Raw genomic sequence first — 16799 nt, 5'->3', positions numbered from 1 at the left:
AAGTCTATTTAGATGAGAGTGGTGGATGTGAAGATAATGGTTTGTTGATGGGTCTTAAAAGGAAAATGTGTGAAAAGGTACCAGATTTTTATAAAGAAGTGCTAAATGCATGGGCAGAGTTGTTGCCTAATGTGTATTATGAGTGTGGGCATATTGACCTAATTATGAATCATCCTGTTTTTCTAAATGAGAAAATTAAGTACGAAGAAAAGGTGTTATATAGTGAAGTATTCATGAGTGCAGGTCTTAGACAGATAAAAGATTACACATATGAGGTAATTCCAGGTTTTTTTCCTGAAGAAGCTATTTTTGACACCATCCATGAATGGGATGTAGAGGTGGGTAGGGGAACAGTGAAGAATATGTACGAGAAGATAAAAGAAAGTATACCAAACACATGGGTGGATTTAATAAATAGTGAAGTTGTTAGAGAAGATTTATTTGTCTTTCCTAATTTATTTATTGGTAACAGTAAGGAGAAGGCTCAGTTATCTAGTATCCCGGTGAAACAATTCTATAAAATAATGGTAGAGAAAAATGTGAAAAGGCCAGCTGCGGAGAAAGTTTGGAAAGGAATTTTTCCAACTTTGGACGTAAAAAAGACATGGAAAACTTTAAATGTAAAATATAATAGAATGGAATGTGAAAGTAACGATTTTAAAATAAGGCATAATCGTATATATACAAAGGTGGTGTTACATCAAATCAATAGGGAAATAAAAAGAGAATGTGATCTATGTGGTGAGTTACCGGAAAATGTAATACATTTGTTTGTGGAATGTTAAAAGTTAAAATATTTATTTTGTAAGGTAAAGGGAATGATACATAGAAACTGGAAGGGTGATGTTTGTAAAAAATATGTGTGGAATGAATTGGTGTTATTTGGCGTGGCTGGTAAATGTGAGGGTGTTAATGTTGTTTTGTTAAATGTTGCTTTGAGTTTTGTGAGGTATGCTATTTTTTGTAGGAGGAATTGTGCTTTTTTTGAGGGGAAGAGGGTAAGGGTGTGGGATATTTTTGTAGTATTGTTTAAGAAGCATATAGATATGTTTCATTGTTATGGAAGGGAATGTTTTGATAAAGCTTTTGTGGAGGGGAGTGGGTTGATTTCAAGGGTGGATGGTGGAAGAATTACTTCCACCATCTTATAAATTGTGTACAGACTCCACAAGAAGGTTTTAGTTTGATTCATCAATACGCAGATGATACCACTATAACAGTTAGAGATGAGGGAAGTGTAAAAAGGGTGATGGAGTGTTTTAAAGTATATGGACAAGCATCAGGTGCAAAGGTTAACATGGAGAAGTCAGTTGTAATGTATATTGGGAAGATTAATGAGGGGAATTTTACTTTTAAGGTGGTAAAAGATTATTTTAAGGTGTTAGGAGTGTTTTTAGGGGTGAACGAAATAGAAGCTAGGGATTTGACATGGAGTGGTGTGATAAATAAAGTTAGGAAGGTAGTAAATATATGGAGGGGGAGGTCTTTGAAGTTAAAAGGGAAAGTCATTGTGATAAATTCCTTGTTGATGTCAATTTTTATTTATGTAATGAATGTTTTGGATATGCCAGAATGGGTTTTATCTGAAATGAATAAGATTTTAGTTGATTTTTTATGGGACGGGAAGGGGGTGAAAATTGCTTTTAAAACTTTGATTGCAGGTTATGAGGAGGGGGGTTTGAAGTTGGTAGATTTAAGTGTAAGGAAAACAGCAATTAGAGTTAAAATGGTACGGAAATATTTATTTGGTGAATTGGATTATGGGTGGAAAAGGTTTTTTAAATAATATTTGCAAGAGGTAGGGAGGGTGGGGGACAATGGTTTATTGATGAGTATGAAGAAAGAAATGTTAGGAAATATACCGTTGTTTTATAGAGAAGTGTTTGAGGCTTGGGGGCAATTTTTACCAACTATTTATTATGAATGTACCATTTTAGAAGATATTTTAAATCAACCGATATTTTTAAATCCAAAGATAAAGTGTAATAATATGACGTTGTTTTGTAAATATTTTATGAGGGCTGGGATGAGGCAGATAGGTGACATTGTACTGTATATGAGGTAATTCCTGGGTTCCTTCCGTTGCAGGCAATATATGATAATGTGGTTGAAATAGATGAAGAGATTAGTAAAACTACTGTGGAGAATATGTACAAGAAAATATTAGGATGTATTCCTGGGGAGTGGGTGATTTTAATAAATACAGAGGTGGCTAAAAGATCTAGAGGGTTTACCGGTTTTATATTATGAAAGTAATGGGGAGAAACATGATTTATCAGGTTTAAAAGTTAAAATGGTTTATAGTAAATGTATTTTAAAAGAGATAAAAGTTCCTGCGTCGGAAAAGGTGTGGTCTAGGGTGTTTGCAAATATGGATGTGAAATCAATATGGAAGAATGTAAATGTAAAATATAATTCTATAGAGTGTGAAGACAATGATTTTAAATTGAAACATAATAGGATTTTTACAAATGTGGTTTTGCATCAAATAAATAGGGATATTAAAAGAGAATGTGATATTTGTGGTACAGGGGTGGAACATTTTATGCACTTTTTTGTTGAATGTAGCAGGTTAAAAGATTTTCATGAGTTTTTAAAAGGGCTTTTAGTAAAACATTGGGGGGAGGAGATTTTTAATGGGGTGGAATGGAAGAGATTCTTTATTTTTGGTATTAATGGGAAAAGTAAAGTTTTTAATTTTAATTTGGTTAATTATGTTTTAAGTCATGCTAGATATGCTGTAAGACAAAGAAGGAATATGGGTCATTATGAAGGGAAATGTGTGAGTGTGGAAGGTCTTTTTAGGAGGACTTTAGAAAATGATACAGAGATAATATATAAATACGGTGGAGGAAATTTTGAAAAACTGTTTGTGTGGGGGAGTACTTTTATTGAAATAATGTCAAATGGGAAACTTGCATTTAATTATTAATTGGAATTAGTGAATGACTGTGTTTTAAATTGGTTTTCTTCTATTACTCTTCTGATGTTGTAAAAAGGGTGAATTGTTCATCCTCAATTATTACTGACTGAATGTTGCAAATATTGTGCGATTTTTCATAATAAAAAAAAATAAAAAAAAGTACGCCTGATCTCGTCCGATCTCGGAAGCTAAGCAGGGTCAGGCCTGGTTAGTACTTGGATGGGAGACCGCCTGGGAATACCAGGTGCTGTAAGCTTTTTGTCACTGCCTTGTGGAATTTCAACTCTTTGTCCGTTTTTTCCCACAAGGCTGAAATATGTGCCCTCGCTTTGAAATAAGTAAGCAAGGTTTGTTTGTATTTCATCCAACAATCTGTGCTACAAATTATGGCTACAGTATATGCAATTTCTTCCACTTTTTGAGATTACCTTTCGCTTACGGCCACACCGGCCTGAGCCCGCCTGATCTCGTCCGATCTCGGAAGCTAAGCAGGGTCGGGCCTGGTTAGTATTTGGATGGGAGACTTCCTGGGAATACCAGGTGCTGTAAGCTTTTTGTCACTGCCTTGTGGAATTTCAACTCTTTGTCCATTTTTTCCCACAAGGCTGAAATATGTGCCCTCGCTTTGAAATAAGTAAGTAAGGTTAGTTTGTATTTCATCCAACAATCTGTGCTACAAATTATGGCTACAGTATATGCAATTTCTTCCACTTTTTGAGATTACCTTTCGCTTACGGCCACACCGGCCTGAATACGCATTTCCTGATTGGAGAAGTGATGACAGGTGCGAGTGTCTGAGCTGTGAGTGAGTGTTTGCTGGAGAGTGTCTGAGCTGTGAGTGAGTGTTTGCTGGAGAGTGTCTGAGCTGTGAGTGAGTGTTTGCTGGAGAGTGTCTGAGCTGTGAGTGAGTGTTTGCTGGAGAGTGTCTGAGCTGTGAGTGAGTGTTTGCTGGAGAGTGTCTGAGCTGTGAGTGAGTGTTTGCTGGAGAGTGTCTGAGCTGTGAGTGAGTGTTTGCTGGAGAGTGTCTGAGCTGTGAGTGAGTGTTTGCTGGAGAGTGTTTGCTGGAGAGTGTTTGCTGGAGAGTGTCTGAGCTGTGAGTGAGTGTTTGCTGGAGAGTGTTTGCTGGAGAGTGTTTGCTGGAGAGTGTTTGCTGGAGAGTGTTTGCTGGAGAGTGTTTGCTGGAGAGTGTTTGCTGGAGAGTGTTTTTGTTAAATTAATTGGTTTGTGCAATATAATTTATTATTTTCTTTAGTTGAATAGTTTAAAGTTTGGTTAGTCTTCCCCCTTGCAGTTTTTTCTGCTTGGGGGAGAGTTTTTTTTTAAAATTTATTTATTTACTATGACGGACAACATGGAAAAGACAAACGGAATGGACAAAGACAACGAAAAGGCGCAACGGAAGAAAAATGAAGATAACGAAGGAATGAAATATGGAAAAGAATACACGGTGGCAATTAAGTTGGAAGGAGAAGATAAAGTGATGACAATGGAACTACTAAGAGCAATTAAGGAGGTGTGTGGAGAGGTGGTGGGATGCCGAATGAAAGGAGAAAAGAAGTACGAAATTACGATGAGAAATGAAAGAGGAAAAGAACGGGTAATGGATGGATTGCGAATAAAGGACACAAGGATTCTGGCGAGAGATATTAATGTGAAGGAATTGGTGGTGTCTTTTATGAATCTCCCAGTATACGTAGAAGATGGTGTGATACTGAGCAAGCTGAGTAGCTGGGGAGTGACGGCTGTCTCGGAGATAAGGAGGAGAGTTTGGCCAGGAACGGAGGTGGTTGACGGGACACGTTTCTGCAAGGTCAAGTTCACAGAAAAAGTGACATTACCTTATTCTACAAGAATTGAGACGTTGGAGGGAGCAGAATATTTCAGGGTCATTCATGACAAACAGGTCAGAGTGTGCCGTATGTGTATCCAACCCGGGCACATAGTAAAAGACTGCCCGGAATTTAAGTGTTTTAAGTGTGGCAATCAAGGACACTATGCGAGAGAATGTGATGGAGAGAAGGAAAGGAATTTTTGTGGTGGATGCAGAAAGAGATTGGCGGAGTGCAATTGTGGAGAGGTTGGGGCTGAAGAGGGGAGTCAAACAATATTCGAGGAAGCAGTGGTATTGTCGCAAGAAGGAGAAGAAGATGGAGGAGAGGACATGGTGGAAGGTGGAGAGACGGAGGAAGGAAGAAGGAAGAAGGACCAGAAGATAAATGAAATTGGGAGCAGTATGGACTCAGAAATAAGAAGAGGGAGTTTTCAGGAAGAGGGGGGGAGTGGACTGGGGGGAAGCACAGGGGACTCACAGGTTTTGGGGGAAAGCATAGCACTAACAAGTAGTTTGGGGGGTGAAGAAATGGAGGGGGTTATGGAGTTGATGACAATACCAGAGACGGCGATGAGCACGGGGAGCACAACGACTATACCAGAAGTGGAGATGAATACGGGGAGCACAACGGAGGTGGATGCCAAGAGTGGGAGTTGGCTGGATTACATGGACTTGGAGGAGATATCGGACACGGATGATGGGCAAATGATGGAAAGAACGAGGGAAGGATACAGGAAGAGGAAAGCGGTGGGAAGAGGGGGAGAGAAAGGGTGGAAGAAGAAAGAAACTGGATAACAGGTAGAGGATAATGAAATTATTTTTTATTATTTTATTATTTATTAGAATGGTCAATATAATGTCAATAAATGCAAATGGTTTGAGAACAATGGGAAAATTTAATAGAATAGTCCAAATGAAGAATTCAGATATTTTATGTATTCAAGAAACACACTGGGATAATGTTTGTGTTTTAGAAGTAAAAAAAATATGGAGGGATTTTATTTATGTAAACAATGGCAGAGGGAATTCAAGTGGGGTTGCAATTTTATTAAGGAAGGATGTAGTAGAAAATGTGAAGAAGATATACAATGATAATAATGGGAGGATTTTAATTTTGGATTTTGAATATATGAATAGGGTTTTTAGGATTATAAATATTTATGCGCCGAATAATGAGATAGATTTTAGTTGGGGATTTTAATGTTAAAATGAATAGATTAGATATGTCAATGGGAGCTATTTTTAGAAGTGACGTATCGAGAGGGGTTTTAAGGAAGATTATGTGTGAAAACAGTCTGATTGATATATGGAGAGACGAGAACCCGAATAAGAGAGGTTTTTCTAGAAGGCAGGTGGTTTTAGGGGAGTTGAAACAGACACGGATAGATCTGGTTTTAGTAAATGAAGGGTTAAGGAATTTTATGAAGGATATTAATTATATTTTTACAACTTTTAGTGATCATGCTGGGTTAACATTTTCGGTGGGGTTAGATAAGGAAAGGAAAGGGGGAGGAATATGGTGCATGAATGCAGGGTATCTAGGTGATGAAGAATATGGAATACAGCTTAAATCTTTGATAGAACATGAAATGGAGGATAAGCAAAAAGGGAATGATAAGTGCCAGTGGTGGGAAAATGTAAAGAAAAAAATTAAAGGTTTTAGTATTAGATATGCAAGGAAGAAGAGGAGTAGGATGACAAGAGAATAACATTTTTTAAGAGAAAAATTGAATGAAGAAATGAGGAAATGTGATATAGATCCTATTTATAATATTGAAAGGTTTTTAGATTTAAAGGCACAATTGAGCAAATGTGAAATAGATAAGTGTAAGGGGGCATCTATTAGAAGTAGGGCAAAGTATGTGTTGGAAGGGGAGAAATGTACGTCTTTTTTTCTTGGTTTAGAGAAAACTAAACAGACGAAATCATATATTAGTGAGATAGAAAATGTAAAGGGTGAAGTGGTAAATTATTATGTTGAGATATTAGAAACCGTACAGAATTTTTATAAGGATTTATTTAAGAAAGGGGAGGTGGATGAGGGGAGTGTAAAGGAGATTTTAGGTAGTGTGGATGTGCAAATTGGTGTTGAGGATAAGCAAAGATGTGATAGGAAGATAACAGTGGATGAAGTGAAAGATGCAATTAAGGGTTTACAAATAAATAAAAGTCCTGGAGTAGATGGACTAATTGCAGAGTTTTATAAAATGTATGAAAGTTTTTTAGCACCGATTTTAATGGAAGTGTATCAATATATGGAAGATAATAATACTGTTTCAGACTCCATGGTGACAGGGCTGATATCGATTTTATATAAAAATAAGGGGAGCAAATTAAAATTGGAGAATTATAGGCCAATTAGTTTATTAAACTCAGATTATAAGATTTTAGCTAAGATATTGGCAAATAGAATGAAGATGGTTTTAAATGATATTATAGCACCTACACAAAATTATAGTGTGCCTGGAAGAGACATAGCTGATACTATTATTACACTTAGAGATGTGATAAATAAAATGAATAGCGATAAGAGAGGTGGAATTGTTTTAAGTATAGATTTTAATAAGGCTTTTGACAGGGTGGAACATGATTTTATGTTTAGGGTACTGGAAAAATATGGGTTTGGAAACAGAATAATAGGATGGATAAAATTATTATATAGAAAGGCAAAAAGTAGAGTAAAATGTAATGGGGTTTTAACAGATTATTTTATTCTTGAGAGATCGGTGAGACAGGGGTGCCCTTTATCAGCATTATTGTATGTTTTATCGGTAGAACCCTTAGCGGCATACCTTAAAAAATATAATTTTATAAATTGTGTAGAGACTCCGCAAGGAGGTTTTAGTTTAATTCATCAATATGCAGACGATACCACAATAACAGTTAGAGATGAGGGAAGTGTTAAAAGGGTGATGGAGTGTTTTAAAGTATATGAGCAAGCCTCAGGAGCAAAAGTGAATATGGAGAAGTCAGTAATAATGTATGTCGGGAAGATTAATGAGGGGATTTTTCCTTTTAAAATGGTAAATGATTATTTTAAGGTGTTAGGTGTGTTTTTAGGGGTGAAGGAACAGGAAGCTAGGGATCTGACATGGAGTGGTGTAATAAATAAAGTTAGAAAGGTGGTAAATATGTGGAGGAGGAGGTCTTTGAAATTAAAAGGGAAAGTAATTGTTGTAAATTCCTTGCTGATGTCAATTTTTATTCATGTCATGAATGTTTTAGATGTACCAGAATGGGTTTTATCGGAAATAAATAAGATTTTAGTTGATTTTTTATGGGATGGGAAAGGTGCGAAAATGTATTTTAAAACTTTGATTGCAGGTTATGAGGAGGGGGGTTTGAAGTTGGTGGATTTAAATGTGAGGAAAAAAGCAATTAGAGTCAAAATGGTACGTAAATATTTATATGGTGAATTAGATTATGGATGGAAAATATTTTTTAAGGAGTATTTGCAGGAGGTTGGGAGGATGGGGGACAATGGTTTATTGATGTGTATGAAAAAGGAAATGTTAGATAATATACCTTTGTTTTATGGAGAAGTGTTTGAGGCTTGGGGGGAGTTTTTACCAAATATTTATTATGAGTGTACCATTTTAGACAATATTTTAAATCAGCCAATTTTTTGAAATCCCAAGATGTTGTTTTGTAAATATTTTATGAGGGCTGGGATGAGACAGATTGGGGACATTTTATATGAGGTCATTCCGGGGTTCCTTCCATGTCAGGCAATATTTGATAATGTGAATGAAGAAAATGATGAAATAAGTAGAACTACTGTGGAGAACATGTATAAGAGAATATTAGGATGTCTTCCTGGGGAGTGGGGTGTGTTAATAAATAAAGAGGTGGCTACAAGAGCTAAGGGTTTACCGGTTTTATATTATGAAAGTAATGGGAAGAAGTATGATTTGTCAGGTTTGAAAGTTAAAAAGGTTTATGAAAAATGTATTTTAAGAGAGATAAAAACTCCTGCTTCGGAAAAAGTGTGGTCTAGGGTGTTTGCAAATATAGATGTGAAATCAATATGGAAGAATGTAAATGTAAAATATAATTCTATAGAATGTGAAGACAATGATTTTAAATTGAAACATAATAGGATATTTACGAACGTGGTTTTACATAAAATAAATAGAGATGTTAAAAGAGAATGTGATATTTGTGGTACGGGGGTGGAAAATTTTATGCACCTTTTTGTTGAATGTAGTAGATTAGAAGAGTTTCATAAGTTTTTAAAGGGGATTTTAGTACAACATTGGGGAGAAGAGATTGTTGCTGGGGTTGAGTGGAGGAGGTTGTTTCTTTTTGGTTTAACTGGGAAAAGCAAAGTTTTTAATTTTAATTTGATGAATTTTGTTCTTAGTCATGCCAGATACGCTGTAAGACTAAGAAGGAATTTGGGACATTATGAGGGGAAAATTGTGAGTGTGGAGGTTTTATTTAGAAGTATTTTAGAGAAAGATATAGAAGTAATATATAAATATGTTGGATGTAATTTTGAAAAATTGTTTGTGTGGGGGAGCACTTTTATTGAAATTGAGTCGAATGGAAAACTTGGTTTTAATTATTAATTGGTTTTAGTGGATGATTGGGGTTTTAATAGGTTTTTTTTCTTTTTTGATTTTGTAAAAGGATGAATTGTTCATCCTTTTTTATAATTGATTGAATGTTGTGAATATTATGTGTTTTTTTGTATAATAAAAGATAAAAAAAAAAAAGTACACCTGATCTCATCCGATCTCGGAAGCTAAGCAGGGTCGGGCCTGGTTAGTACTTGGATGGGAGACCGCCTGGGAATACCAGGTGCTGTAAGCTTTTTGTCACTGCCTTGTGGAATTTCAACTCTTTGTCCGTTTTTTCCCACAAGGCTGAAATATGTGCCCTCGCTTTGAAATAAGTAAGCAAGGTTAGTTTGTATTTCATCCAACAATCTGTGCTACAAATTATGGCTACAGTATATGCAATTTCTTCCACTTTCTTGGAGTTTTCTTGGATCCTGTGTACCGACAGCATGCTAAGCAAACATAATACCAATTGATCAAATGCCCCAGCTGTTTGGAATTGCCACAAGGAGCAACCAAGAGTGTCCAGTCTTGTCAGGCTATGATGTTGGTGGACTTGTTAGTTTGCGCTCCAGCACTTCCAGAGGCTCGGTGTATCTCAAAAATTGCATGCAATAGCTAGTGGCAGGTTAGCTCAGTTTGTTAGAATGTGGTGCTAATAACGCCAAGTTCGTGGGTTCGATCCCTGTACTGGCTATGATGTACATTTTGAGTGTCAAAATTGTGAGTCACATGCATGTGAATTGTAAAGGGTGCCACAGAATTAAGTTTGGTGAATTGCCGAAATAGCTCATTTGGGAGAGCATTAGACTGAAGATCTCAAGGTCCCTGGTTAGATCCGAGGTTTTGGCATTTGTATTTGTTCTTTCTTTATGCTCTGGCTTCAAGGAAACTATCCACAGCTTTGTTTGTGGGCCTCAATTGTGTGTGCTACGCTGCTCCTCTGAAAGTAAGTAATTTCTTGCTTTTTCATCTGACATTTTGACATCAGTGTTACAGGAAAGTTGCTTGTCATTGTTACATGACAGTAGGTTGTCGTAAGACAAGGCTGCATGAAGTGTGAACTGGAGCTTTCTTGGATCCACAAAAAAAAATGTTTTTGGGGAATGCGGGCATCGATCCCACTACCTATAGCATGCTAAGCAAACACAACACCAATTGATCAAATTCCCCAGCTGTTTGGAATTGCAACAAGGAGCAACCAAGAGTGTCCAGTCTTGTCAGGCTATGCTGTTGGTGGACTTGTTAGTTTGTGGTCCAGCACTTGCAGAGGCTCGGTGCATCTCAACAATTGTGCTCTGTAGCCAGCGGCCGGTTAGCTCAGTTGGTTAGAGTGTGTGATACGCTGCTCTCTGAAAATAAGTAATGTCTTTCTTTTTCATCTGACATTGTGACATCAGTGTTACATGAGAGTTTCTTGTCATTGTTACATGACAGTAGGTTGTCGTAAGACAAGGCTGCATGAAGTGTGAACTGGAGCTTTCTTGGATCCATGAAAGAATTTGCTTTTGGAGAATGCAGGCATCGATCCCACTACCTCACACATGCAAAGCATTTGAGCTAATTCCCCAGCCGTTTGGAATTTCCGCAAGAAGCAACCTAGAGGGTCCAGTCTTGTCAGGCTATGCTGTTGGTGGACTTGTTTGTTTACGTGCCAGCACTTGCAGAGGCTCGGTGCATTTCAACAATTGAGCAAAATAGCAAATGGCCGGTTAGCACAGTTGGTTAGAGTATGGTGCTAATAACGCCAAGGTCATGGGTTCGATCCCCGTACTGGCTATGATGTACATTTTGAGTGTCAAAATTGTGAGTCACATGCATGTGAATTGTCAAGGGTGCCACAGAATTAAAAATAGTGAATTTCCGAAATAGCTCAGTTGGGAGAGCGTTAGACTGAAGATCTAAAGGTCCCTGTTTCGGCATTTGTATTTGTTCTTTCTTCATGCTCTGGCTTCAAGGAAACTATCCACAGCTTTGTTTGTGGGCCTCAATGGTGTGTGCTACGCTGCTCCTCTGAAAGTAAGTAATTTCTTGCTTTTTCATCTGACATTTTGACATCAGTGTTACAGGAAAGTTGCTTGTCATTGTTACATGACAGTAGGTTGTCGTAAGACAAGGCTGCATGAAGTGTGAAGTGGGGCTTTCTTGGATCCACAAAAAAAAATGTTTTCGGGGATTGCGGGAATCGATCCCACTAACTATAGCATGCTAAGCAAACACAATACCAATTGATCAAATTCCCCAGCTGTTTGGAACTGCCACAAGGAGCAACCAAGAGTGTCCAGTCTTGTCAGGCTATGCTGTTGGTGGACTTGTTAGTTTGTGCTCCAGCACTTGCAGAGGCTCGGTGCATCTCAACAATTGTGCTCTGTAGCCAGCGGCCGGTTAGCTCAGTTGGTTAGAGTGTGTGATACGCTGCTCCTCTGAAAGTAAGTAATGTCTTTCTTTTTCATCTGACATTGTGACATCAGTGTTACATGAGAGTTTCTTGTCAATTTACATGACAGTTTCTTGTCATTGTTTACATGACAGTAGGTTGTCATAAGACAAGGCTGCATGAAGTGTGAACTGGAGTTTTCTTGGATCCATGAAAGAATTTGCTTTTGGAGAATGCAGGCATCGATCCCACTACCTCACGCATGCAAAGCATTTGAGCTAATTCCCCAGCCGTTTGGAATTTCCGCAAGAAGCAACCTAGAGGGTCCAGTCTCGTCAGGCTATGCTGTTGGTGGACTTGTTTGTTTACGTGCCAGCACTTGCAGAGGCTCGGTGCATTGCCACAAATGAGCAAAATAGCAAATGGCTGGTTAGCTCAGTTGGTTAGAGTGTGGTGCTAATAACGCCAAGGTCATGGGTTTGATCCCCGTACTGGCTATGATGTACATTTTGAGTGTCAAAATTGTGAGTCACATGCATGTGAATTGTCAAGGGTGCCACAGAATTAAAATTAGTGATATGCCGAAATAGCTCAGTTGGGAGAGCGTTAGACTGAAGATCTAAAGGTCCCTGGTTCGATCCCTGGTTTCGGCATTTGTATTTGTTCTATCTTCATGCTCTGGCTTCAAGGAAACTATCCACAGCTTTGTTTGTGGGCCTCAATGGTGTGTGCTACGCTGCTCCTCTGAAAGTAAGTGATTTCTTGCTTTTTCATCTGACATTTTGACATCAGTGTTACAGGAAAGTTGCTTGTCATTGTTACATGACAGTAGGTTGTCGTAAGACAAGGCTGCATGAAGTGTGAACTGGAGCTTTCTTGGATCCACAACAAAAATTGTTTTTGGGGATTGCGGGAATCGATCCCACTAACTATAGCATGCTAAGCAAACACAATACCAATTGATCAAATTCCCCAGCTGTTTTTGAATTGCCACAAGGAGCAACCAAGAGTGTCCAGTCTTGTCAGGCTATGCTGTTGGTGGACTTGTTAGTTTGTGCTCCAGCACTTACAGAGGCTCGGTGCATCTCAACAATTGTGCTCTGTAGCCAGCGGCCGGTTAGCTCAGTTGGTTAGAGTGTGTGATACGCTGCTCCTCTGAAAGTAAGTAATGTCTTTCTTTTTCATCTGACATTGTGACATCAGTGTTACATGAGAGTTTCTTGTCATTGTTACATGACAGTTTCTTGTCATTGTTTACATGACAGTAGGTTGTCGTAAGACAAGGCTGCATGAAGTGTGAACTGGAGTTTTCTTGGATCCATGAAAGAATTTGCTTTTGGAGAATGCAGGCATCGATCCCACTACCTCACGCATGCAAAGCATTTGAGCTAATTCCCCAGCCGTTTGGAATTTCCGCAAGAAGCAACCTAGGGGGTCCAGTCTCGTCAGGCTATGCTGTTGGTGGACTTGTTTGTTTACGTGCCAGCACTTGCAGAGGCTCGGTGCATTGCCACAATTGAGCAAAATAGCAAATGGCTGGTTAGCTCAGTTGGTTAGAGTGTGGTGCTAATAACGCCAAGGTCATGGGTTCGATCCCCGTACTGGCTATGATGTACATTTTGAGTGTCAAAATTGTGAGTCACATGCATGTGAATTGTCAAGGGTGCCACAGAATTAAAATTAGAAAATTGCCGAAATAGCTCAGTTGGGAGAGCGTTAGACTGAAGATCTAAAGGTCCCTGTTTCGGCATTTGTATTTGTTCTTTCTTCATGCTCTGGCTTCAAGGAAACTATCCACAGCTTTGTTTGTGGGCCTCAATGGTGTGTGCTACGCTGCTCCTCTGAAAGTAAGTAATTTCTTGCTTTTTCATCTGACATTTTGACATCAGTGTTACAGGAAAGTTGCTTGTCATTGTTACATGACAGTAGGTTGTCGTAAGACAAGGCTGCATGAAGTGTGAAGTGGGGCTTTCTTGGATCCACAAAAAAAAATGTTTTTGGGGATTGCGGGAATCGATCCCACGCATGCTAAGCAAACACAATACCAATTGATCAAATTCCCCAGCTGTTTGGAATTGCCACAAGGAGCAACCAAGAGTGTCCAGTCTTGTCAGGCTATGCTGTTGGTGGACTTGTTAGTTTGTGCTCCAGCACTTGCAGAGGCTCGGTGCATCTCAACAATTGTGCTCTGTAGCCAGCGGCCGGTTAGCTCAGTTGGTTAGAGTGTGTGATACGCTGCTCCTCTGAAAGTAAGTAATGTCTTTCTTTTTCATCTGACATTGTGACATCAGTGTTACATGAGAGTTTCTTGTCATTGTTACATGACAGTTTCTTGTCATTGTTTACATGACAGTAGGTTGTCATAAGACAAGGCTGCATGAAGTGTGAACTGGAGTTTTCTTGAATCCATGAAAGAATTTGCTTTTGGAGAATGCAGGCATCGATCCCACTACCTCATGCATGCAAAGCATTTGAGCTAATTCCCCAGCCGTTTGGAATTTCCGCAAGAAGCAACCTAGAGGGTCCAGTCTTGTCAGGCTATGCTGTTGGTGGACTTGTTTGTTTATGTGCCAGCACTTGCAGAGGCTCGGTGCATTTCAACAATTGAGCAAAATAGCAAATGGCTGGTTAGCTCAGTTGGTTAGAGTGTGGTGCTAATAACGCCAAGGTCATGGGTTCGATCCCCGTACTGGCTATGATGTACATTTTGAGTGTCAAAATTGTGAGTCACATGCATGTGAATTGTCAAGGGTGCCACAGAATTAAAATTAGTGAAATGCCGAAATAGCTCAGTTGGGAGAGCGTTAGACTGAATAATCTCAAGGTCCCTGGTTCGATCCCTGGTTTCGGCATTTGTATTTGTTCTATCTTCATGCTCTGGCTTCAAGGAAACTATCCACAGCTTTGTTTGTGGGCCTCAATGGTGTGTGCTACGCTGCTCCTCTGAAAGTAAGTGATTTCTTGCTTTTTCATCTGACATTTTGACATCAGTGTTACAGGAAAGTTGCTTGTCATTGTTACATGACAGTAGGTTGTCGTAAGACAAGGCTGCATGAAGTGTGAACTGGAGCTTTCTTGGATCCACAACAAAAATTGTTTTTGGGGATTGCGGGAATCGATCCCACTAACTATAGCATGCTAAGCAAACACAATACCAATTGATCAAATTCCCCAGCTGTTTGGAACTGCCACAAGGAGCAACCAAGAGTGTCCAGTCTTGTTAGGCTATGCTGTTGGTGGACTTGTTAGTTTGTGCTCCAGCACTTGCAGAGGCTCGGTGCATCTCAAGTTGGTTAGAGTGTGTGATACGCTGCTCCTCTGAAAGTAAGTAATGTCTTTCTTTTTCATCTGACATTGTGACATCAGTGTTACATGAGAGTTTCTTGTCATTGTTACATGACAGTTTCTTGTCATTGTTTACATGACAGTAGGTTGTCATAAGACAAGGCTGCATGAAGTGTGAACTGGAGTTTTCTTGGATCCATGAAAGAATTTGCTTTTGGAGAATGCAGGCATCGATCCCACTACCTCACGCATGCAAAGCATTTGAGCTAATTCCCCAGCCGTTTGGAATTTCCGCAAGAAGCAACCTAGAGGGTCCAGTCTCGTCAGGCTATGCTGTTGGTGGACTTGTTTGTTTACGTGCCAGCACTTGCAGAGGCTCGGTGCATTGCCACAATTGAGCAAAATAGCAAATGGCTGGTTAGCTCAGTTGGTTAGAGTGTGGTGCTAATAACGCCAAGGTCATGGGTTCGATCCCCGTACTGGCTATGATGTACATTTTGAGTGTCAAAATTGTGAGTCACATGCATGTGAATTGTCAAGGGTGCCACAGAATTAAAATTAGTGAAATGCCGAAATAGCTCAGTTGGGAGAGCGTTAGACTGAATCATCTCAAGGTCCCTGGTTCGATCCCTGGTTTCGGCATTTGTATTTGTTCTGGCTTCAAGGAAACTATCCACAGCTTTGTTTGTGGGCCTCAATGGTGTGTGCTACGCTGCTCCTCTGAAAGTAAGTGATTTCTTGCTTTTTCATCTGACATTTTGACATCAGTGTTACAGGAAAGTTGCTTGTCATTGTTACATGACAGTAGGTTGTCGTAAGACAAGGCTGCATGAAGTGTGAACTGGAGCTTTCTTGGATCCACAACAAAAATTGTTTTTGGGGATTGCGGGAATCGATCCCACTAACTATAGCATGCTAAGCAAACACAATACCAATTGATCAAATTCCCCAGCTGTTTGGAACTGCCACAATGAGCAACCAAGAGTGTCCAGTCTTGTCAGGCTATGCTGTTGGTGGACTTGTTAGTTTGTGCTCCAGCACTTGCAGAGGCTCGGTGCATCTCAACAATTGTGCTCTGTAGCCAGCGGCCGGTTAGCTCAGTTGGTTAGAGTGTGTGATACGCTGCTCCTCTGAAAGTAAGTAATGTCTTTCTTTTTCATCTGACATTGTGACATCAGTGTTACATGAGAGTTTCTTGTCATTGTTACATGACAGTTTCTTGTCATTGTTTACATGACAGTAGGTTGTCATAAGACAAGGCTGCATGAAGTGTGAACTGGAGTTTTCTTGAATCCATGAAAGAATTTGCTTTTGGAGAATGCAGGCATCGATCCCACTACCTCATGCATGCAAAGCATTTGAGCTAATTCCCCAGCCGTTTGGAATTTCCGCAAGAAGCAACCTAGAGGGTCCAGTCTTGTCGGGCTATGCTGTTGGTGGACTTGTTTGCTTATGTGCCAGCACTTGCAGAGGCTCGGTGCATTTCAACAATTGAGCAAAATAGCAAGTGGCCGGTTAGCTCAGTTGGTTAGAGTGTGGTGCTAATAAAGCCAAGGTCATGGGTTCGATCCCCGTACTGGCTATGATGTACATTTTGAGTGTCAAAATTGTGAGTCACATGCATGTGAATTGTCAAGGGTGCCACAGAATTTAAATTAGTGAAATGCCGAAATAGCTCAGTTGGCAGAGCGTTAGACTGAAGATCTAAAGGTCCCTGGTTCGATCCCTGGTTTCGGCATTTGTATTTGTTCTATCTTCATGCTCTGGCTTCAAGGAAACTATCCACAGCTTTGTTTGTGGGCCTCAATGGTGTGTGCTACG

The 16799-nt window shown here is 39.4% G+C and overlaps 7 non-coding genes across 7 annotated transcripts; all 7 read left to right on the top strand.

Annotated features, from left to right (window-relative positions):
* The first annotated feature begins 3356 nt into the window (after nt 1-3356).
* Nucleotides 3357-3475, top strand: LOC118942443. The gene has a single exon (XR_005038393.1). It is a non-coding gene; the product is annotated as a 5S ribosomal RNA (ribosomal RNA).
* Nucleotides 3476-12117: 8642 nt separating this feature from the next.
* On the top strand, nt 12118-12191 carry trnai-aau. Its single transcript has one exon. It is a non-coding gene; the product is annotated as a tRNA-Ile (tRNA).
* Nucleotides 12192-12273: 82 nt separating this feature from the next.
* trnaf-gaa lies at nt 12274-12346 on the top strand. The gene has a single exon. It is a non-coding gene; the product is annotated as a tRNA-Phe (tRNA).
* Nucleotides 12347-13227: 881 nt separating this feature from the next.
* Nucleotides 13228-13301, top strand: trnai-aau. Its single transcript has one exon. It is a non-coding gene; the product is annotated as a tRNA-Ile (tRNA).
* Nucleotides 13302-14315: 1014 nt separating this feature from the next.
* trnai-aau lies at nt 14316-14389 on the top strand. The gene has a single exon. It is a non-coding gene; the product is annotated as a tRNA-Ile (tRNA).
* Nucleotides 14390-15390: 1001 nt separating this feature from the next.
* Nucleotides 15391-15464, top strand: trnai-aau. Its single transcript has one exon. It is a non-coding gene; the product is annotated as a tRNA-Ile (tRNA).
* A 1179-nt stretch (nt 15465-16643) lies between these two features.
* trnaf-gaa lies at nt 16644-16716 on the top strand. Its single transcript has one exon. It is a non-coding gene; the product is annotated as a tRNA-Phe (tRNA).
* The last annotated feature ends 83 nt before the right edge of the window (nt 16717-16799 follow it).

This window comes from Oncorhynchus mykiss, chromosome 20 (genome assembly GCF_013265735.2).
Source record: "Oncorhynchus mykiss isolate Arlee chromosome 20, USDA_OmykA_1.1, whole genome shotgun sequence".
NCBI classification, from domain to species: Eukaryota; Metazoa; Chordata; class Actinopteri; order Salmoniformes; family Salmonidae; genus Oncorhynchus; species Oncorhynchus mykiss.
The sequence above is the reverse complement of the archived record's forward strand: the minus strand, read 5'-3'. Positions and strand labels throughout refer to the sequence as shown.